This window comes from Octopus bimaculoides, chromosome 12 (genome assembly GCF_046866305.1).
Source record: "Octopus bimaculoides isolate indiv1 chromosome 12, ASM4686630v1, whole genome shotgun sequence".
Classification (NCBI taxonomy): domain Eukaryota; kingdom Metazoa; phylum Mollusca; class Cephalopoda; order Octopoda; family Octopodidae; genus Octopus; species Octopus bimaculoides.
In genome coordinates, this window is record NC_142939.1 from 30,252,516 (window position 1) to 30,279,192 (window position 26,677).

General features: G+C 33.7%; 1 protein-coding gene across 2 annotated transcripts in view; it reads right to left on the reverse strand.

Annotated features, from left to right (window-relative positions):
- Nucleotides 1-26,677, reverse strand: part of LOC106869914 (neurotrimin) — a 1,519,776-nt gene that overhangs the window by 868,664 nt on the left and 624,435 nt on the right. The gene's annotated exons all lie outside the window — the stretch shown is intronic.

The following is a 26,677-nucleotide window of genomic DNA, read 5'->3' on the forward strand; positions in this document are numbered from 1 at the left end:
TTTACAAGACAAAAGAAACATATCCGATACCACAAATCCAATTGATTCTAGTCTTAGCAAGATTCTTTATTTGTGTTTCCTGGCTAGAACATATACATGCAATCAGAGGTGTAAACGGTATATAGAGATAAAACAAATGTTATCACTCTCACGTGGACACTCACATTCATGCAGTTAAGAGACATGTGCACCTATTCTATGAATACAAGTATATTATCACACAACTATGTATATGCAGTCGATAACTACAAAACAGGTGTAAATAGACACACATTCACAAATACGTCGAAACATCTGGAATAAATAGAAAATATTGTTATTTCGTAGTGACTGACACGACTGAATTCTGCAAATATCCTTTGGTAATCTTAAATAAAAATATACATGTATTCGCATAAACAAATATTACCACAAACACGTTCGTGGGCTCAAGTCCCGAGGACAGCATTGGAATTATTCCATCCAAAGTATGTTTCTCAATATTTAGACGCTATTAATCACAATATATCTCCTTCAACAATCAATGTTCCATAACAAAATAATTTCATGTTTGCTTTGAAGCTTATAATTTTTTTAATAATATTAATAGTATACAATTCTCGCTGGATAAATTGGGAGGACTACGTTAGTCCAATCGTAGAAGACCTGTTCTGTTTTCAAAACATGTCGACCCGAGGCCTACGTATGGCTTTCAAAGTTTTCGATACGAAAAGAATTCTTTTCAAACCAATATTTGCATGGTAGGTTGATAGACTCTTTAGCACTTCGGGCAAATGAGTAACGCTATTTCGTCCGTCTTTACGTTTTCTGAGTTGCGCTTCCGTAGTAGTCGACTTTCCCGTTCATCGTTAGAGATCGATACAAAAAAGTACCAGTCGAGCCCTGGGGTCGATGTAATCGATTTTCCCCATTCCCCGAAATTTGAGACCAATATTTACAAGCTGTTGTTTACAGTAAATTTGCTTTAAGATCCAACATTCGAAAAAATAATTATTACATATTATCTTGAATTCTATAAAAAAGTTTGATGACGTCAACATAATCTTACTGATTTAGATGTTTGGAAGAATAAATAAAGTGTATATGCAATTATGGAAGGTAGCTTCTCTGGAGACCTGAGCACCTCTTTGAAATATGTGAGATATAAAATAGTTATGGACAAATGCATTGAAATATTCACTCTCTCTACCGGGTTTACAGATCTACTCTGCTCATAAGCTCTGGGTGGTAATTTATAATAACTAACTTTAAAAGGCAGATGAATCTATTGATTTATGAAAGTTAATTCATTATGAAATTTGATTTGGCAATGAACCTGAACACCTGCTGGCAAAAGATTAGAGAATCAAGTGTTAAGAGAGAAAGTGTTGAGGACAGAGAAAAGGAAAAAGGGAAACAGAGAGAAAAATGAAGCGAATGAGGTGTAAAGTGAGATAGTTGGGAAGCTCCCAACTATCAATATAGTAAGCGTAAATACCAGATTCTTGCATTCTCTCCATGTCTTGTAATTCAGACCCTTTCATTGTTCCAGCAGAAAGAATGGAAAAGGCGTTGCGATGGATGATGGTAACGGAGATGTGCTGGTTCAGCTACGCTGATTTACTGAGTTAGCACTTGCGTACTACTATCTCCACCCCGATAGCAGAGAGCAGCCTCAACCATAAACCTTTCAGAAGGCGACGATACTTTGACAATTTGTCGAACAGCGAAGCCATAGCTGATAGATGAATAGACCTAGCTGCCGGTGGAGAAGGTCTCGCAAAGTGTGACATCACAAGTGAGGTGATTACCGACACGGAACGAGAGTATTATCATACTGTCAGGCATCTTACCATCCCCTCAGTCTAGCCATGCTGCCTCGAACTGCGGTGTACACGTCATGCCTTGTGATCTTGTTAAGGGTGGCATGATGAAAGGCACCCAGCACTATGATGACATGACAATCGGTGCATGCTGAAAGAAACCACATTGGATCCGCAACGGTATTGGAGAGGCTTACACATCTGAAGGCCAAACTTTGGGAGACGCTAATGCACAAACAATCGCTATCAAGGTGAGTGCCAGTGGCAAGTGATGGCACTGCATAAGGTTCTGAAGCTGACAGAAAACATGTCATACGGCTGTAGTAAAATCGCAGCAATAACTCATCTGAAATCATGCAACACTGGATAGAGTTTCGTATTTTTTCTAGAGGACCGGATGTCTACAGAAGCGAGAAGTGAGCAGGGCGCAGGCCGAGATGGCTTCACTCGCGTAGGCCACTTTGCGCTTCCTGAACACACTACGTTCATTTGTGTTGTGAAGAACCCAGTTAATGAAGACACAAGAAGTTATAGATGAGAGAATAGCAGGCAGAGCCAGTGGGGCCGGATATCTATGGCCAAGGTCGCCATATTTCACGAGTGTACTGGCAATCCAGTATCGTCGAAGCGAACCCTGAAAATCCTTTCGGAGGTCCGTTGGATATAGGCGTTGTGTTATGTGAGGGGAGATACCAAGTTGAAGCCCTATTTCAAGAAATACACCGGGATGAATTCTCCTGCACCTGGTGAAGTAGTAAACCCACGTATGAGAATGAGGCTGTGAAGCCTTTTGCGTCGTCATTAAGATTCACGACCTCCGACTTGGAGGAATTAATGTTGAGGCCGATCTTCGCTAGAGCGGAAAACCCTGATCGGAAATCATGGCAGACAATCTAACGGCGGACCTATTGTTTTCCATGTCAAGCTCCACAATGAGATACTTAGAATCGCTCGATATCTGCTTCAGGGTAGAAAACTGGGAACACACGAAAGAGAGGAGTGCAGCATATTCGGACACTCTAAGTATTGGTGTCTGCCCGAAGTACGATATTTTGGCCTTACCTTGGACAGGCCATCTCTATCGGCGATGGTTTGGGGATGACCAAGGGATCTTAAGAGGGATTTTATGAAGCCTTCCGATCCGGGTAATGTGGACGAGTGTGGGCTGGGCGTCAGGCAGGCATGCCGTCTCATCTGAGAGTATAGTTAATGGCCGCTGCCGCGCTGCTGAGAGATTTTATGAGCTGCTGCATCTCCACATTAAGAGTGCTTTCAAGGGACGACGAGTCAAGCCGACTCACGAGAGATGATAGAAACAACCACATCCTGGAAAGTTGTTGCCTCTCTTCAAGTTGTTGGTTATAGCATACGTGCTGCAGGTAGTTCGTTGTATGCATAAGAGTAGGACGTACAGTCAGGAGTGGAGCAGCGAATGACATGAGGGCATCGGCGCCCTCATGTGTGGGGAGTAACTGATTGGCATCCCGAAAGGTAGATGAGAGACCGGGGCTGAAATACAATCAGGTAATGGCTGCTGGATTGGAGAGGACGAGGATCGAAGCAGTACGGAAATCTGAGCAAAGGGGAAAAATAAAAAAAGGAGAAAAGTGTTAAGAAAGGGGAAGTAAAAAGTAAAACGTAAGACAGGAGAAAAAAAGAAATGTGTGAAGAGGAAAAAGAAACAAATAGAAGCTTAATGAAGGAGTTCATGAAATATGCACCAATTTGAAAAATAAAACCAATCGATACTTATTGAAATACAGGTATTATTTTGTAATTGCAAGTGACCGGAAAACCAAAAGTAAGCAACTAATTCCGTTTCACACTCTAAATCCCGGAGGAAGACATTTGCACCACATATTCTTACTGTTATCACCTGTAAAGTTGAAGCCTTCTTTGAAGATACAGATTTATAAAGTTAGTTTTACAGAACGCCTAGACTTTACTTAGAATAAATTTGCAACATTTCACTGAGGTTCATTTTGAGGTTTTTATATACTATCTTAGATTAAATAACTTATTTAAGAGAAAAGATATATATGTGTGTATATATAAATATTCAGAGAATGTTAACAAAATAAGGAGGTGCGTAACGTGATTTTAAGTAATATGTTCAAAAAGATATGTTTATATAGAAGTACAAACAAAGGGAAAGAACGGAAAATACACGCATAGAATGTCGCTAAATCCACTTCAGTTATCGTCCACACGATCGCAACAATTTCATGCTTTTAACAATAATATTGTCCCCATTTAGTGATGTCAGCGCCGAGATCCCACCAATGGGGAACGATATATATAATATATAATGTAAATACATACACAGGATGCATACTTAAATGTTTCAAATAAAATCAGATAAAGAATTCTCAAGCAAAAAAAAAAAAAAAAATCGTAATAATGCGTTATTTATTTAAAATTGTGTCAGAAAATTAAAGCATGTAAACTTTCATTCTGACGAAATTTCTATTTTATAAATAAACAGGAATTCGTCATAAACTCATACAAAATCAACAAAGAAAAGTATATAAACAATATACAGCTTATTAGTAAGCTGAACGTATACAAATACGCAGTCGCTAATGTTATTGGTTCAAATCACAACCTTAAAGCATCGGACGTGCAAAGAAGTGAAGTAGTACGGCTCAATGTGTATTGTTTTGTAAAGAAACAAACAACAGAAAAATATTTGAAAAGAAGTGTTATCAGGATATCAGCATAGCTTGTTTGATATCAAGATTAAATAGCATGACATTTAAAGAGTTGAATACAGCATTGTGTAAGTCAAACTATATTACACAGATATGGAAAATGCGAACGTATGACTCGCAGAATCGAACTGACCTCTTTGTTATCAGTGATATAGCTTGACATTTTTAAAAGTATAATATATTCTACTTCATTGGGGGAAAGCGTAATTGATTGTCACTTAGATTGAAACGAAAGAAATCAATAGCAGTCACGGCTGACAACTTTCAGTAAACATCCACGGGTTGTTGATAAAAGTTACATTGAATGATTAAGCAATGTTACTCCCAGTGGGATCATACATTTAACAAAAGAATATTTATGAATATCTGTAAATGTATCAGCTTAATTTTTCACTCTTTCACACTGTACACGCATGCACACATGATTTTTCTCTCTCTCTCTCTCTCTCTCTCTCTCTCTCTCTCTCTCTCTCACACACACACACACATACACACACATACACACACACATACATACACACACACACAGAGGAGAGAAGTATGAATTTACATATTCATATGTTTATTGTATTTATTCGAGTGATGTTTCAATTTGAGCGTATTGAATGACAACTCTCTACGGAAGAAAAAAATATTATATTATATAGGTTGTGTGACAATGCTAGCGACCTACACACCTTAGATCAACGGTATAAATTCTTCCACTTTAACTCCGTATATGTTCTGCGTGTCTAATGACACCAATGTATTTAGAGGTGAATAAGAAAGTATAAACTTATAAGCTTCCAATTGAAGACCGATATTATTGTTGTGGTTGATTTTGTCGAGTCAGCCGTTGTTATAAAAATCCATATCTAAAATTTTCTAGATTAACCAATATGTAGTTTTGTATATCTTTATCTAAATTGTCGTGAAGATTTCTTTACTTAGATGGTAGAATGCTATGTAAACGCGGGATCACGATTATTTATAGCATGTCAAGTGGCCGCCTAGATGCTGTAATTTGATTAAAGTTATATATGGGCTGAATTCAGAAACCATTCTGTATAACTGTACAGAACTGTTGATATTTCCCTTTTAGCATATTAAAATTTGTCTCATGCGTTGATTTATAATTTTATACGGAGAGTCTAACAAGGTTGAGAAGTAAAAGTTGAGTTCATATTTATCTTAGTAATGCTACATGAATATCATTTATTCATGCAAATCATCTCAGCGTCTATTCTATGTGTCGAAACCTCTCTTTCGTGATACATGTTATTCATTTAAGGAAGACGATTTTGGAATACGATATTGAAGCAGATGAATCTGGGATTCTCTTTAAGTTAAATGCAAAAGGAAAGTGCAATTTAATTCTCTGGAATTAATTATCTATGATAGTTGCATTAAATAGATCGTGCTTATTTTCTTTAGCAAGTGCATTTCCCCAATTTCTTCCAAGTGAACATCCGATTATTCCTAATAGTAATATATTGTACATATGTTCAACGTGTGTTGCCTTCTAGCCATACACAAACACAAGACATGCAACACAACACACAATATTTCTGCATTTTGTTTCACGAAATAATTTAATGTTATGAAAGTTTATATATATGTAATTATTCGACAAATATAATATATTATGTATTTCCAGATTTAAAGGAAACACAAAACTGGGTTTTCTTTTCCTTTCGACATTTCCCACCATGTTGTTTGTTTACAGAACATTAACTGTATTAACTCCTTTTTTTTTTTTTTTTTCAATTATATCATATTCAAGCCAACAATAGTTGGCTTCCATTTCTATTTTAAAAACCAAATAAGATTTGGCCGGATTAGTGTGGAATAACATCTAAATGCAATTAGAAGATTATATTATACATCAAGCTACATCCATTTAATTCTTAGAGCAAGTTGAAATACATAGTTCTAAACTTTTAAATTGGTTATGTGAATGACAATTTCGAAACACCTATCAAAATACTTTTGAGATGGAAGGATAAACATTATGAATAGGTATTACGGTCTAGGCTTTGATACATATAAATCAAGAGATTGTGCTGAATATCTGAATGACGCAGATGTCAGATTTTGTATTGAAGGAGCGAAACTTTATAGCATCGCACTAAATCCGTTTCAGATATACTTAAAATTCTTAGAACATCTCATTCCACATTCAGAACATGTGCATGTCTAAGTCTCTATATTAACTCTTTGTATATCCCTATCTTTCTCACATGCTATGAACTATGTAACAGAAAACTTTTTTTTTTGAGGACATGGCATCAGGTGGCATTCCTTTTCAAAAGGCGAATGGATGTTGTGTGAAAGGTATTTAATATTTTCATTAGTTTTTAAGGCCACGAGTTGTCAGATTATTTACCGTGCTTGGCAAAATGCTAACTTTAAATTCTGAGTTCAAATTAGGCCGAGGTCGAGTTAATGAAGTAAGTACCAGTGTCCGCGTGATAAACTTCTTCCCTTGTCCAAACCAATATTTTCGTTGGTTTTAGTGAGCATACATATTGTTCAAAGGTATACTATATCGGATTACCGGACGACACAATGATGGTTGGCCTATCATTGTCCCTGTTTGTGTGATCAGTAGGATCTGAGGCAAGACAGTATGAATACAAAACGATTGAAGCGGGTATAAACACTAAACCATGTGCGAGAGCTTCACTCCCTATCTCTTACAAATTTCACAAATGACTGAAGAGCTCGGTAAAAAAAAAAAACAACTTGCATTGCGCAAGAAATATAATAAAAGTTTGTGACGATGTCACGTCTGCGAAGATGGATGATTATGTAACTGGAAAAGAGCTGAATAATGTTTTTATTTCTATACGTTAATGAACACAATATTTATGATCATGGCGTTACATATTACACTGTCGTGATAACATTAATGACCACATTGAGATTCCAGTGAATCACGCTTCTAACGTGGTTTGGTTCCTTAGTTTAATAAATTTCACTTCAGTTATACTTGAAATGTCAATAGAAAAGGCAGCAATGTCGTACATGCGATTTTCTCTCTCCTAATACAATAGAACATTTGTACATAGAACAGATACTACTATTCACTTCATACAGATTTATCTTAATCTCATAAAAACAAATAATACTTTTCCAAAGGTTTCTTATCACATTTATGCAAATCAATAAAATATTTATCAATGGTAGAAATTTATCTAATAATCTCAAAGGTCGCAGAGCGTTTTTTTTTTTGCTGCATCCGTTTAAACAAGGTAAATGGGGTAAGTTGAATGAAGATGTTGGTATTTAGATATATACACAATAATACTATGATCATGTGCATTGCAATAGATGATATACATCACGGTTAGAATTTAACCAATATATTACTAGGAAATCGATAAATGAAATAGATTCCAAATAATATTGTTTAATTCTCATCACTGAATTGAAACAGTATCTATTGTTGTTTGATACAACAAGCGGGAATCTTAACAGATTCTCAACACATATGAAACTAAAAGAATAAGACCAAAATGGATAGAAAACAGAAAACGATTAAAAATGCACCTTCAATTACAAAAAGAATGACCGAAGTACAAATCCTGCAAAGTATTTTTAAATCGCATATTTCAGACGCTCAAAGCTGAGTGATAATAACACTATAATACATCTCTGTCTATCTTTCAGCACCGAAAAAACCGTAAAATATGACTGGTGCGCAAATGATTTATCCAAGAATTTGTTTACAATACAAGCTGAACGAAGTAATTTAATTAAATACAGTTTGTATAAGTGTACACAACTTGTGCATACACACAGACACAGACACACACACACGCGCGCATGCTCGCACACATGCACACAAAACACAACAGACGTACACAAACAGGTATATATTTTTAGTGATATGTTGTATCAGTACACAAAATACTTCTTAAAATTAAATTAAAGATTTGTCTAAATATATACAGGTAAAAACAACCATAATCTGTATATTATAAGTTTAGTTTTTTCCTATGTTAACACTCCTACAAAAACCGCAATATACATTTAACAAAATATGTAAGATATATTGTTTTGGTAAAAACAGGATCATTTGAATGTAAGATGAGCGGTGCCATTATTCACTGTTCCTTCAAATGTTTTCAAGAGAATTCACATTTAGACAATGACGGAAATAGTTGACGCTGAAATAAGAGTTAAGCGAACAGATCTCCATAGAAACAGACTCTGAACGAAACTGGCAGCACTTATTGCAGTGAACCAGTTACTTGACTAGAACTCACTCTTACGCTATCTAGTTTACGTTTCCAGCAACGTTATCCGTTAAACAGAAAACGAGAAGGAATGACTTGCAGATTTATTAATGGTAGTCATATATTAAATGCTTCGAATTGAATACAGGAGTGAAACATGCGTGTATTTTACCTCCTTTCCGTTAGCCCCAGTGTTAGTGTGGATGCTGAAGTAAGCAACATGATAGGAATGGCAAACACTATATCACTCTCGTGGGTGAAGAAGACTAAACATTTACAGAATAGTAAATCTAAGAAAACATAGTGATGCTGCTGACAAAACAAAACTCCTCAAAAAGAACGTGAACTGCGAGAACAGGTAGACATGGGAAGCAGTATCAGTAAGTCTATGGAATTGCTACAGATGTAAAGTTTATTATTGGTGGTCGTGGTGTTACTGATCAAATTCTTTGTTGCTCAGGTACATATGGAATTCCCAACTTCTAACACAGAAACTAAATTGATCCAACACACAGAGACTAGTTTGATCATATCACACGTTAATATAGTCCTAGATAATAGGACGGAATTAAAGTGCAATTCTTCAGAGTAAACTGCCTTTGGGAAAACCTCTGCATTCACTCTCCAAAGGAGATTAACGACCTGGATCATGTACAAAAATACCGCAAAGTACCGGCTACATTAATGATGAGGAGTAGGTTGCGATATATTGGATACAGGCAACTCAGAAGATTTACGAGCGCTACTGGATAACCCCTTACCTGGAATACCGAACAGAAATGGTGATGCTAGGAGTCAATAATTAAGTGACACAGGCTATAATCAAATAACAAGATACCAAACATGAAATAACCAACGAACATGGTTCTCAATACATGTGAAGATGGAGATGTGTACATGGGTGAGAATCATTTCATTATTGCTAGTTAGATCATTTAAAAGAACTTAATGTATTATATATCTCAACATTTCTATACTGACAGTGATCCCTTTAAATAATGTAAGTGACTTTAGCGATTACCGTTATCTTGCTCTTAAATTGTCGAAGCTGTAGTGACCAGTTCTAGCTATCATTAGTCAAATTCGCATTAAGGCTGCCGGATTCCACAACAAAAATATTTGTCCTGTCATTTCAGATACTTGAATTAAAATTCCAGTACGGAGTAGGCAGTGAATTTTATTATTCCTGCAATAAACGGTAAGCATCACTTGTCGAATCGAATTGTTTATAGTTGGTCTCTTCCAAAGAGAGTATTTAAACATGTCGATATTTTTAAAGACAACGAAACAATGTAGAACTAATAATATATTTCTAGGATTAGACTTACACCTGCCTCTTTTAAACGGTCGATATTTTTGCTTCATTATTCCGAAACTATATTTAATTCTTTAGGAAATATTTTATTTCTTAAATGGATTTGTAACTCACGTTATTGCCACTAATGTTGACAGATATGTTTGACTGGTAAACACGGCTCAAACGTATTTATCATCAGAAAGCACTCCAGATTAGAACCGCGTTTCTTTTTAATTTGCTATTTAGGTGTTTATCGATCTATCTATCTATCTATCTATCTATCTATCTATCTATCTATCTATCTATCTATCTACATATATAACTATCTGTCTGTCTGTCTGTCTGTCTGTCTATCAGTCGGTCTGTCAGTCTGTCTGTCTCTCTGTCTATGTATATGTGTCTGTCTGTGTATATATAAATAATCAGAGAATGGGGAAAACCTCAGATCCACAAGCACGTCATGTGGACCACATTTATAGCTTATTATTTAATACAAAACATAGCATGGCATTTATGTGACATAACAAATTTTACGGTGATTTCCGCAGCCGGCGCCGATCAATGTTTACAAATAATTGCGAAAATAAAATTCTACATCTTCATAGGACATTTGAATCTGGGTACGGTGCTTCATCAGAGTAAAACAAAAGTAACCAAGATAAAGAAAAGTAAGCAGGAATAGGAAAGAAAACATGGTCTAGAAAAGAAGTCTGGAAGTCCAAGATATTAAAAGCATATATGAAGCAACGATGTCCAATCAATGTGCTTCTTTCCTCGATTTTCTGATTGTTTATAATTGTTTCCTGATAAAGTTTTGTTTATTCTGCTGTTACCTTACTCTACGAGCATAGTGTGCCTGCATACACATGCCCAGAGATAACATGGATATCGATAGTATATATAGTGATAGTATATACGGATATTTAATCCCTTAGTCGGTTATTATAACAGCTAACTCTGCTTACATTTGACACACACACACACACACACACACACACACACACCCACACACAAACACACACACACGCACACACACACGCACACACACACGCACACACGTATATATAACTTGTATGCTAGTTAAAATGTTTCTGATATATTTTAAATTCTAAAAGCAAATTCATTGCAGTCACCGTGGAGAAGAATACTCTCTCTTGTGGTAAAAAAATGTAAAAACATGTTATACTGACACTGCATCCCTGTAGCGGATTCCCAGATGCGTGTTTTTGATTCCTTAGTGTTTCCCAATGGGAAATACCGAAGAGAGATAACCCTAGGCAGCTTCAAAGTCGTAGCTGCGTATATGTATGTGTGTAGATCACGTTCAGTGTTTCCGTAACTCCGGATTTACTATAAAAAAACATTTTAGCGTGATATCCTTCACTTTGCATTGAAATTACAACAAAATATTTGATGTTCGAATTTTATAATTGATTAGCAGATTTAAAAGGCTTATAATTACTAACAAGTTCTACCGCAGCTTAGTTCTCGCGATATGTAGGCGTAATTCAAAGTTAATTTTAAAAGATAGAATGCCATTCTGTCCAAGAGTATTACATTCTGCCTTCAGTAAAAGATTTACGAGAAGCTGTGAATTAAGACCACGTTAGAGAATTATCAATAACTTCTTACACATAGTGGACGCATTCATGTTTTATAGAGTGTAGATGGTACTGTGTCTAAAGATATTGCAAATGGATACTGAGTCCGTATACTATTTATTTGATAATTTTTTTTTCAATATTTGGAACGGAAGATCCTGGTAGAAACAAATCATAGCATTTATATTTAAAATTCAGTGGCTAATTTCAAGTGGCTAATTTCAAGTATAAAATCGACAGGATAGCAACTCCTTGAACATTACAAGAAAGGCTTTGGTCATATATATGTTCGATAAATGCAGACTTGGGACTAAGCAACATTAACAATAGCATATTATTAATCTACTAGCATGAGTGTTGCGTGCCAGATAGCAAAGCAATCCTACCGTTTTTTTTTTAAAGAATCATTTAGTAATATAATACTACATACTCTGATAAATATATGGGATATTCATTACTCTAAATCCTTTCGACATAGACCTGTTTTGTAGAAGCCATTTAGATTTCACCTATAACAAAAATTACAATACACTAAATGCTATCATGTTCATCTCTATTTTAGAAAGAGGAAGCTCATTTTATATATTTTATTCGTGCGATAATAAGTAGGCTGGTAACAACTAAGATATTGTTTGACAAGTCATATGGAAAAAACAATGTTGACCAAGGCATAAAAGTATGGGAATGAATACCTTAACAGCGGATGCAAATGGCCGGATTAACATTATCTGAAGCCTCACAAAATTGAAGTGACGCCTATTTTGAAGTAAATTGTAAATTATTTGCTGAAAATCATGTTCAGGTGAAAATGCAAAGCAAATTATGGCTAATGCTGAACATCAATGCACATAGTAAAACGCTAAACTTAGTGACATTTGGGCCGACTCACCGTTTGAGATATCTATGGTTTACTCAGATATAATATAATGAGATATTTATTTTCTAAATCGGTAATTAGTTATTTTATATTACAGAGATGTAAATGTTTCCTAAAATTACAATATGTAAATAAGTGAATTCAAATAAAGTTTAAAAAAATACATATATAAAAAAAACTGAAACCACATGACTTATACAATCTTGATTACTTAGGATGTTTTCTCCATTGGCAATTCAAAGATAAAATGAGACATTTTCAAAGAATTCATATTACTTCATTTTATGTAAAATAATTCAGTCGAATTTATTTTCTCAAATATGGTTTTCATTGAAAATTATTTCCTATATTTTCTGCATTGATTAAATTGATTTCAATTTCAATGTAAATGAAATTGTATATTAATGTTTACTATTAAGTTTAATGATTTCATACATGATTCAAATATAGTTCACTTAATTCCGATAAATTGCAACAAAGATAAGGTAAAAAGAAATTAAACATACATTTAATTCCTGATAGTTTAAATATTTTATCATCAGTCTGATTGTAATGCGATAATTTTGTATATTCAAATATGAAATTTAATCATATTGTATGTACATTGTTAAGTCTGCTTCAGCTGATTAGAGCCGAAAGAATTATCAAATAAATTATACAAACAGAAGAAAAGGATAGCGAAACAAAATAACCGGAATACATCCGCTAATCTAAAAGTTTAATATTTCTTTGATTTTTAAAACGTTCTTAAAAATTCAAATGTATTATGGTCGAAACCCATTAAGAGCCATGAGAACATAAGTGATTTTAATTAAACAATAATGAAAAAAAAAACATTTAATTATATCAGTAGTTACTAATGTTTAATTCAATTATAAGAAAAGCTTATTTAAAGAAGGCAAGTGAAACTATATTCTTTGATTAAGTTTTAGCATTCACAATTTATTAGTGTGAAAGGGTTTAGTATTGGTGCTGTAGTCTACCATTATGAATACTTAGTGTTGTTATTGTAGACTACGGTCATGAATAATTGATAAGTTTGTTCAACACGACTAAATTGTCTACAGTATTTCACATATTCAGTTCATTCTTCACTGAGTCAGAAACGCTGAGCATATCAGAAGCTCTCTAAAAGTAACACGATAACAAGATTGAAATATTGAAACCTATTCCGTCAGTGCTTTTTTTTTATGGTTAGATTAATGTTGCAATAATTTCAAATGCGATAAAAAGTGACGCACATAACTAATTTTTGAATGTTCCTTTGAGGTATACGCTAATTTTTGTCAGCTTTTATGTTTGGCGGATTAGCAATATTGCAAGAAGGTTGGAAATATTACACAGTAGTGGTTCTTTGAAATGTTGCTCGTGCAGATTTTCATTTTCAAATCGTCTTCATTCGATAAAATAAGCACTCATCGACTTCTCTTGAATCCAAATTTTGCAGTAAAATGTTTAACTTAGAAATCAATATTTGTAGCAACATAATTTACATACTTCAAAGCGTAGCAGAAGAAAGTTTGATGAGAACTCAGGTCTGGATTCCTGCTAACACATTGCGTTAAAATTTAATGACCATCGCAGTCGTTAGATAAACCATTTCGTGTATCAACAAACGTCACCAGGAAAAAATAAACCCAGGATCAGTAGATATACATGGCAAATAGTTCACCAAGTCGAACAAAGCAAAATGTCCCTACATTCAGGAATCTTAACACTTGCGAGTTATACGTAAAATCTATGGTGCGTTCATTTATGAACGGTAATTTTCAATTGTATCTCACTTAAAGCTAACAATATTAACCAGCAAGTAATTCAAGTTCGTGATTAAATAATGCAGGTTTGGAAGCTGTGTGTGAATACTTAATTTAATATGTAAGCTGCTGCTTTAGAACTGAACCAAATATCAACCTATCTATATAGTCGATGATGTGTGTAAAGCAGTTTACTGTGACGGACTACTCGATTTTATAAGGTTTATTTCGAGAAGCATAAATAATTAATGACTTTTCAAATTTTCATCTGATCAGTATTAGAACAATTTAGGTGGTACAAAACCATATGATTAGCTGAATGATTTTAAATGAACAACAGTGAGATGTTGACTTATAAAATAGAGGATTTTCCAGAACGTGTTGCTAGTATGAGGTCTTATGTCACTGGAGCATTGTAAAAGTGTATACCTCATTTATGGCACACTCACGCACGCACGCATGCACACACATATACACACACTCACACAAACACACATACTCACACAAGCACACACACACACACACACATAAGTATGTTTGTATGTATACAATTGACAGGGAACTGTGAAAAAGAAATATTCTGAATGCGGTCATGCATTTTGAAGGGATTCGCATTAAAGGAGAATGTACAAGGAAAATCCCCAGAAAATATTGATATTCAGTTGAAATATTAAATGGGTTACCTAGTTTGTATCTTTAATGTATTTTCATCATATTTTAATGATGGACACATGTAATAAAGCTAATTTTCGCCATCTTCTTGCCTCTTACAAATGCATATATATTCTAATTCTCTCTGTATATATATATATATATACCTGTAAAGGCATTTTTATATATATATATATATATATATATATATCACGGTGGTGCACCAGCATGACCGCAGCCACTTGGCTGAAACACATAAATAAAAAAAAAAAAATATATATATATATATATATATATATATATATATATATAAAGAAAGAAAGAGACACGGGCCATGGCGTTACATTCAAATTAATTTGGAAAAAATGTGGTAGAAATGACCGATATTGCGCTTGGATAAAGAGCTTCACTTGGAAACAAGTAAAGGATTGAAGGCCATATTCGTTATTCACTCAAAGTTCATAATATATATGCAAGTGTTTATTCTTCATATCAAGGAAATTTATACTTTAAATATAGTAATGATGAATGTAGGAATGATATCTTAGCCAAACACAATTACAGGAATGATAAAACCTAAAACAGCCTAATTTAAAAATAAAAAGATAAACCCTAACCATAACCATGTTTATAGTATAGATACACTAACACACACAACGTATACCTCTCGAATGCGTGTGTATTTGAGCGTGGCCATTGCCAGTACCGTCGGACTGGCCTTCGTGCCGGAGGCACGTAAAAAACACTCACTACATCCTGGGAGTAGTTGGTGTTAGGAAGGGAATCCAGCTGTAGAAACTCGGCCAGATCAGATTGGAGTCTGGTGTAGCCATCTGGTTCGCTAGTCCCCAGTCAAATCGTCCAACCCATGCTAACATGGAAAGCGGACGTATGATATATATATATATATATATATATATATATACATAATATACATTTGTGTATACACACACACACACACACACACACACACACACACATATATATATATATATATATATTCATGTATATATATATATATATATATATATATATATATACATATATATATATATATATATATAAAATATGTACATGTATGTATATATATACATACATATACACACACACACACACACACACACACACACACACACACACACACATACACACATATACATATATATATGTATATACATATGGATATGTGTGTAAGTTTGTGCGGATATTTATGCATAGGTGTATTGAAATGAATGCTCTTTGTACATATTTCATCCCTTCAGTGCGAGAGTTAGATATGGAAATGTTGAGCTATATTCGAATATATGACAGAAATTGGTACTATTTTAATAATCACCCAATTCGTTATGTTTACCCAGTGAATGATTTCACTTAGAAATGCAGGTTAGATTATTGATTTCCCAACAACTATTATTACATATATATCAACTTATTGAACAATAAATACTACGACCCTCCGTTTAGAGCCATTACAACTCTCTTCGCGTACACACAATTTATATATATAAGTTGGATGCGTTTATTAAATTGTTTGTTACTTCTCCATTACATCAAACTGCAAATCAACATTAGTAGTGTTTGAAATTCTAGTCAATGTTGAAAAACATAGAATAGATCAAAACTCTATTAAAATAAGGTGCTACATGCATGCAGTAATTTTCTTCACTAATGGGACTAAATTATGCATCAAAACACAACTTAATACTTAGGATATATGTATCTTATTAGTACTATCTTTTCTTTCATCTATACTTTATATGTGTGTCACTTTAGATTATTTTAACTAAAGATTATTAAACAATTTTTGACTATTACACATATACACTGAAATATGGGTATATTTGTTTGTACGTATATACATATGCGTGTCTGACTGTGTTACACTCACACATGCACAAACACATATTTAAATATATATATGTACGCATATGTGTAAAGATATAGCGTGTGTACATATATGTGAGCATATCTAAATATTTGTATATGTGTATGTATATATACTTATATATATATACATAGACACACACATATATATACATACATATATGTATGTATATATATATATATATATATATATATATATATATATATATATATATATATATATATATATATATTTATATATATATATATATATATATATATATATATATATATATATATATATATATATATATATATATATATATATATATATATATATATATATATATATATATATATATATATATATATATATATATATATATATATATATATATATATATACATATACATATATACATATACATCTAGATATATATGTAACTACATGAAATGTATTCGATATCGCTGCAGTCATACCTATACCAGCTATGCTGTTCAAAATTTTGTCTTTAGGATGCACAATAAATTATGTGTACATTCACTAAGCAGAAATAAATCTATTAATACTTGTCCGCAATTTCTTGACAGCAAATGGAAACGTTTACGCATACTGAATACTTTCAGACGACATGTTTCAATGTCCGTGACAAGTTTGCTCATTACTTAGGAAACAAGAATTCTAAGAAAAGAAGGACGGATGTGAATTGGATTAGTTTATAAGCACATGAGTGCTTCTAATATGTAAAGTGACGTTACTGGCTACCTTGTTTACGAACAATACCCATGGATTTGATTTGTCTTGATTTTCAGAGAAATATAGCATGTTAGCTATATGTACATCCTTACAAAATAGCTCGTAGGGAACAGTTGCACGCTGGTTTGATAACAGCATGCATAGAATTGCAGTTGTAGATGGTGTGAAAGAAAACTTTTTCTCTACATATATCCTTTAATTTAAGGTATATGCAAACAGCTTAATGCAATATTAGTTATGAAGAAATATTTTTGTACAAAATAAATCGTCATTGTTACAATACGAATGGTAATATTTGCCAATATATATAATCCTTATGACACACAAGTATAAAATATCTGCTCTGCATAACAGCGTATATATTTCCATCGGCGATTTTAGCTGTACTGAATTGGAATCAATTTTTATGAATTGTAGAATATGCTATGGTATGGCAAAAAGGTAGGCAACTTGTAATACATCCAGGCAATATATATGATTATATATCGATAAATTGTTAGTGCAACACTTTTCATCAAACTATAAGCATGAAAAGTGCCAACTCCCGAAACACTTGGCATTTGTGCCACTCTGTTACTTCTGCTACATATATTTATAAATCTATAAGTATTTATCTACGTACCTATATCTCAATCTCTCTCTCTCTCTCTCGCTATATATATATATATATATATATATATATATATATATATATATATATATATATATATATATATATATATATATATATATATATATATATATATATATATATGTATATATATATATATGTATATATATATATATATATATATATATGTATGTGTGTGTGTGTATGTGTGTGTATGTGTGTATGTGTGTGTGTGTGTGTGTGTGTGTGTGTATTTATTAGCTATAATCAATCTTCAGTTGAATTAGGCACTTGGATTCGGACACCTGGTTATAGTCCACACAGCTCCAATTTAGGTGAACAGAATGTAAATAAGTAAAAAGGACGTACATGTGTCAATATATTATGGCTAGTTTTATTCATCACTTACATGGAGCCGCTTGAAACGGCCATAATTTATTGTTACCTCTACATCACTGTCACTTATGTTTATATATGTATATTTATATATATATATATATATATATATATATATATATATATATATATATATATATACATCGCTCTCTCACCGTCTCTCACATTATCCCTCTCTCGCTCTTTATATATATATATATATATATATATATATATATATATATATATATACATATGTATAAAATCAAAATAAGCAACAAGATATCAAGAAGTGATGCAGTGCGACCGTTTCAAGCGCTTCCATTTAATTCAACAATGCAAATCAGTTTAAATGCAGAGCTATCATCAGCTGCACAATTAAATAGAATTTTAATCAGTTGGTTCTGCGGTAATATATATATATATATATATATATATATATATATATATATATATATAACCATAATCGCAGAAATACCATTTGGTTTGCTCCCACACACACACTTCTCTCTTAACACAAAACGCCCGTTGGTAGAATCATCCTTAATTTCATGTATAAGAATTTCACTAGCTCCCATAGGTACTGGTCCATTTTCAACAGGCAAAACCGTAGTGTCTCGTTTAGTTGTGTCTCCAATATTAAGAGCACCCTTGCACCGCCCCTCAACCACAGGAAGAGGCAGGATGTTCGTGCAGGGATCGCAACAGATACTCTTTGGGAGGCCACTGCGAAGCCAAAGGGGTCGTCTAGGAAACTGAGTAGTAGCAAATCCGGGCAATACCACGGTAGAAGCAACAGCAGTTGCAGACACGAGAACAGAACCAGCAACATTGCCACCATCGTCACAGTTAACAATATTAGCAACAGTAGCAATAACACTAACAGCGGCAGCAGCGGCAGTTCCTCAGACCCCAACAACACTGACTACAGCAGCAGCAGCATCGCCGTCAGCATTATCAAGAGCTTCCCTAACTTCTACAGTAGTAGACCTGACAACTCCTATAGCAGCAGAACCATGTTCAGTGCCAGCGCCAGCTATAATGGCAATAACAGCAGCAGTGGCCCTAGCAGAAACACAAGCGGAACTACAGCTAATGACACCTCTAGCAGCAATTCCAACTCTCCCACCAATGACGAGGACCACAATAGCAACAGCACCTTCACCATAACCGGCAGTAGCAATATCATTACCAGGCCAGCACCGACTCCAGCAGTGCCAACACTAGCAGTCCTAGCTGCAACAACAACGATGTCCGCGGCAGCAGCAGAAGTAACTACAATAACAACACCAGCAGGAGCAGCACCGACAACACACGCCCACGGAGCTACATTGGATGTTAAGGAAACTCTTTCAAGCAACGTCTCTCCAACCGCAGGCTCTTCTTCAGAGTTCTGGAAAGGAGATACGTGGCATCACTGGCTACTCACGTCTAGTAACTAAGAGATCATGGGATTCCATACTCGATCTCAAGGAACCTTCTCGACAATGCAGGCCCCAACATCAACGGGACGAAGCGTTGAAAGTTATGCATAGCTGAACGCACGAGAATCCTAAAAGACTCACTCGAACCAGGGAATATCCTTAACTCCAGAACAGAGAATTTCGGGCCATGTTTATATATCAGGAGGTTTCTGGTTTCTTTTTGGAGCCCGTCAGATGGCGGCACAGCCGGACATCGATAGCCCATAGCAAATGGAGATAATCCCCAACCGTTACCTTTGAGTAGTGAGGCATTTTCCCTTCCATAAGTTTAAGAGGTTAAAAGCCAATAGTTTTATTGGATCTGAGAATACGCCATAATGCTAAACCTTTTATGGCCGGGAAGCCTAAGGTAATCCCCATTTTTAATATATACTGCTCTACATCATAGAATGTGCTTCTTCCTTCGGATTTCTGTTTTTAACAAACGATATGTATATATATGTACTGTTGTATATACATTATAATGTAGTCTGAAGTTAAATATATATGCAAAACTCTATGTTCATTGCTAGTATGGCGAAGAGCGGTATTAGTTTGTCTCTTCGTGTATGACTACCAAAGTGCCGAACAATGAAGCAAAGACTCACATACAGTATCATTCATTGCTCATCAGATGTTTATGTTTTATAACGTAGGGATGAAATTGTGTGATTATACATGGTGAGGTCATATAATATGCCTAAAACTCGTTGTGGAAAGAATCTTATATGACGAGCAATTTAGAACAGAAACAGTCAGTATTTCACCTTACTTCTCACAAAACTGTAAATCCCAACAGATATGAAAAAGTATATTGACCATCATCAGTTAAAACTGTAAATATAGCTCCTTAACAATTGAGTGTTAGACCCACCCATGATGTTTGTAGTCAAGTAACTTCACTGTTAGCTTCTGAATAGAAGAGAGAGAGAGAGAGAGAGAGAGAGAGAGAGAGAGAGAGAGAGAGAGAGAGAGAGAGAGAGAGAGAGAGAGAGAGAGACAGACAGAGACAGAGAGAGATTTCTTATCTGAATTAGCAGCTTGGAAAGTTAAGAAACGGTGTGAATATATTACTATTTTTGTATATATGACTTTTTATCTCTCTTGGGATACCAGACAAATGTAACAATGCTAAATAAAGAGTAGAGATTCAAACAAATGTTGTAATGGGGAATGTAAAAATTCAAAAGAAATACAAGTAGTTTGGATTTCATTTCCAAGAATTAGGTTGACATCTTGCAACATGTAGCAAGTGTTAAATAAAGAAGAATATAAAAGCCTTCAAAATTGTGCCATACCATTGCATTCTAACACTTGATAAAAATGTGATATGAGAAACGGTGCTGACCCATATTTAATTCAATGCAAGTTTTTTAAAAGTAGAGATTGTGATTCCTTTTGTGTATACTTATTGATTGCTTTTGTGAATAGTAGGTGATTTTATATGAAACCATGTTAGAAATATAAGTTTTGTGTATTTTGTGTTATTTATTCTAAATATTGCGATGTGCTGTATATGAAAAAAAGAAAAAAAGGAAGGGAAAACTTGTATTTGGATATAAAAAGAAACCGGATATAAATAAAAACCTTTTCATTTCAAGTTTTCTAGACATTGATAATATTTATAATGAAACAATGGTATTACGAACCATATGGATGCTTAATAACTTTGTAAATCTTTTGGATTAATAATAGTCATAAATAAAATTTTTTAATGCATAACCTTTAATAGAACCCCTTTAAATCAATATTAAGAAATATAAAGCAACAGAAAATATTTTTAAAAGGTAAACTATTACAATATAAATATACTAGAAAATAGTTTGAGGAGAAAATGAATTATTTGATTATCGATAAATATTTAAATTTATGTAAATTCAGGCAGTGATTAGCAATCTTCAGAGGGCAAAAATTCCTATTCATATCATTTTATTCAGTATCTTTTATCTGTGCATCATTTTATTCAAGAGAAGAAAGGCAATATAGTTTAATTAATATTTCACAATGTCCGTAGATAGTTCTCGTTCTTTATCGATCTGCATTGAATAATCGATCTGTATAGCAAGTAATTAATAGAATTCATTATAAATATTTTTTAACACAAATGTTTCATGAAGCATGTCAATATTTTCAAATTCTCAAGGACAGTGGATGTTATCATCAGTAGAATGGCGGGCGAATGGAGATATGGTTTTGCATTCAAAGTTAGATTTCTACCCGATCGACTTGACGTTTCAGGCCATATTTATCGAGGAATGCCGCACAGAGTGTAGTAAATGTAGATTAGTGGTTCAGTCTTTTGTGTCGAAGGAAATATAATTTAGAACATACAAGGATTTAGATATACTGTTGAAACTAACTGAATTTTATTAGTAAATCATAGAGATAAACAAAAGTCGCTAAATACCATTGTCACTAAACTATGTGTTTGAGTTATTTCTCTGTAGCAGAAAAGTTGCAATATGCACGGAAGGCCATTTTTTGAAAGAGTTTCATATTAGATTCCCCATTCGCAGGTTTTACATATTGGAAACTGTCATTTCCTTACTATGCTGTTACTGCGCTGTGTATCGATGTTAGATGAGTGATAGAAATTATGCATGATAGAGGCTCGTAACCCAAATAAAACAGTTTGTTATGGTTGCTTCAGTTGTTTTCCTCGCTGAACATTGAGTATTTTTTTTTAGGCATTATAAAATATTAAGAAGAAATATCTCCCTTTGTATAACGGTAGAATGTAGTTTTAGGTTTAAGGAATATCTAGGTACTTATTGAACGACATAATATAAGCTGTTTTTGTCATGCTTCATGCCAGGAATTATACAAATCTTATGTAAACTTTGGAAAATTATGAATTTAAAAAATGGTTTAATGAGTAATGTACCTAAACACATATAAATTTGTTAACTACATTGCTAAAATCTGCTACTAATTACAAGCGAAAGTGTTCCTGATTAACCCCAGGAGCAAAAGATTAAAAAGAATTAAATTTTAAAATATTTGCCCATATGTTTATGAGTCTATATGTGCACATCCATGTGAAGGCAAGGAATAATCTTTGATGCATATTTTCAATTGCGATGTTCTTTCACTTTTTATTTACCAAGAAAATATATGATTATATTCCAGTAACCTATGAAAATCTGCACAATATTTCAAGAATTCAATATTTATTCAGATAGTTCATGTCTGCCGGTACTGAACAGAATTCTTAAACATATTTTGGCAAATGAAATCAGAAAAACTGAATTCTGTGTAGTTAAAAGTATTTATATAGGAAAACAAAATAAAAAAAGCTCAAACGTTTCATGTTACAAATCTATTTCTATCAGAAGCAACGAAGAATTGTACCTTCCGAATTTAATTAGAGACAGTATCTAACCTAACTAAGCTAAAATATTGCAGCCAATTAGTAAGCATATCGAATACATGAACAGATTTGGAAATGCTGCTATCAATAGATTTGATTCAGGCAACGTTACATTACATCAAAAATAGGCAGAGGAAACAGAAAGTGAAAGCCATGCAAATTAAAATTGTAAACTAGATCACGAGTAACGAATAAAATGCTTTCATTACTATGTTACCTGTTTAGTTAGTTCATCAACATTAAAGAAAAGATAACGAGTATATCGTACTGAAACTAGACGCATCATACATAGTGTTTATTCTTTAACTAATTGGAAATCGTTACAATATTGCAAGTCGTAATATAGAGAAGTGTTAGGGTAAACGAGAGAAAAATGTAAGCATCGGTCGAACGAAAGCGATAACCACACTATCGATTATTATTTGAAAGACGTTAGAAAGTCATGAAAGTAACTATAATATTTTTCAATAAATTCCAAAGCAGTTGCACAAAAAATGCAGATCAAAAAATTATAAACATATAGGTATAGCCAAGGGTGCGTTGTTAACGTTAATTTCGAAGGAACCATTTTCACGGGTTTGATATAACTGTGTGTCACATTAGGAGTATTGCTGAAAAAATTCTAATTGACATTTGGTAAATGGAATCTGTACAGACTTATTTAGTTTTAAATGGTTACATTGAAAAAGGATGTAAATCAGTACCTTCAAAGAAATATTTTGTATATCTTTGCAGACAAATTATCAAAAACCTGCACAACACAGAAGGAGGAATTCATTAACGTCCTCATAGATTCGTGATGCAATATTTTGGGCCTAAGAACAATTGCTACAAGAAACCATTGCTACATTCATATATATATATATATATATATATATATATATATATATATATATATATATATATATATATATATACACACACACACCCACACACACACATACACACACACACACACACACACACACACACACATATATATATATATATATACCTGCATGTACATATTGATACATGCATTCATACACAAACACAAACACATGACACAAACGCACACAAACATACACACACATACGGACGCATGCACGCACACATGTATGTATATATGTACTTATGCATATACATATATATGTTCATATGTACAGATACACGTTTAGGTAGACAGACAAACGCGCGCGTACACACACATGCAACACACACTCAAAAAGATATCCGTATATATAGGTATCACTTAAGCATCAGTTATTGTTATCAAATAATTTATCATATACAATGTATTTGCTAGTGAATATTATCAAGAAACCCATGAAATGATAGCACATTTAAACGAAAAACTCACTGTGATACACATATATTGCATATATAGTTAATTACGAGCACGTCGATATTTTCTTTATTGATATTTCATGGAATGATCAGATCTGTCACTTTGTGTATGTGGCTTTGCGTTTGTGGCAGAAGGCAATTTCTAAAATACAAATAAGTATTGAAGAATGAAGTGCCATATATTTTGGTAATTACCGGTTATATCTAGCAATAGGAGATTACGATTATGAATAATGCAAGCTTGTGTTGCATTGGTATCCCATAGTTTAATAAGTGTCGTGCACATGATACTGGCTTCCTTACCCCTGTACTTGCCTTATGAAATTCACGTGGACGCTATTCTTTGATTATAATATACGACAACAGTGAATATGTGCTGAAAATCTTGACCAATATAATCTGTAACAATTATAATAGGAAATATTTTCTAACATTAGTGGTAATTGAAAATGTTTTCCTTGTAAAAAAATTATAATATGCTATGATTATAGAAATGCCTTTTGTAACATTACTGAGTCACTGGAGACAGACATTAACACGAACTTACTCCAGTACCTTGGAACCCTCAAATATCTTCTCTCTCAAAACAACCACCAGTAAGAGTTTCTCCCTAATCCTCATTTACAAATGCTTTTCTTTTATTACTGAAATCTATCAGAAGCGTTTCTTCTTGGACAGATTCGGCATGAGAATTTTTTTTCATTTCGGCAACAGCAAAGCTTTCTTTCTTATCCTGAGTGTAAATTCTCGGTCCCAATTTCTTGCATATGATCTCTGTCCGTCTGCCAACTCTCTGGTTGCAGATTCTTGTTAAATTGCTCTTAACATCTTCTGCACATTACTCATAACATCTCACAACATACCATTGATTTATCACCACGTTAAACAACGCATATTTGAATGATTGGTGAAACTGGTGCTCTATGTTGTTTTTGAGACTGTTGTAATATACCAGCTGCAAGTTTAGTTTCCAAAAAGCTCTGTCTACCAAAATTCGTATACCATACGCCAAAACAATACAGATTCCACAAATATAGGCCTTGGAATTACTATCTAAAAGTACTAAGCTAAACGTGCGGCTTGGAAAAAAACGGAAACGTTAATGCTACTGACATCAAGAAACCCTCGACGCATTTTTCTCTAAAATAATTATGGTCCGTAGACAAGAAAAAAACCTTCACGATTGCTTCAAATATTTAGCATTATCGTCAAGGACAATTTCACATTTTAAAAATAAATTCTTTATATAGCTATGAAAGCATCATTAAAGTCGCACTTCTCTTGAAAGCCAGAAGGCATTTCATCCATAAATGATTAATGAAATTCTACAAAACGCAGCTGATGCCTCTTGCTTATTCTGTGAAATTGCGCGGATGCATATAGTAATACATCCAATAAAAATCTACTGAATTGATAAAAGGTCTTCGTAGAAAGGTTCCAGTCTCTTGTCGACTGACACTAGAATTTGCATTTCATATAGTGACACCCATATGCAATCATTTGCACTTCCATCGAATCTCCTCCCTAAAGTTCACCAATGCTAATCCGAATACCCTGTACCATACAAAGAACTCTACGCCCAATTCTTCTTCATTAAACCTGGGCTAACCAGAATACATCCTCACAACCCCAGTTTTAACTGCAGCTGATATATTACAACTGTTCTAAGACAACGTTCAACACCCATTTCACCAATCTAGAAAGACACGTGATGGCCTGGTATATTACACCTTTCTTTTGAACCATCCTGTAAAAATAAGGTAAATTAAGCAATTAAGGTGAACCTAAGGTTAAACAACATATTCAGTTATTTACTTAAGACATTTAAGCTTGCTAATGTAAGCTTTAAGTTGATCATTTTCTTTTAAAACTTTATCGAAAAGATGTATTGATGAAACGTGTAAATTCGTGGGATACGCAGAAGTCAGTTAGAATAGTGAACTGACATAAACATTTTGAATACAAAGAATCAGTTACTATTTCATTCTAGCGTCATGTTT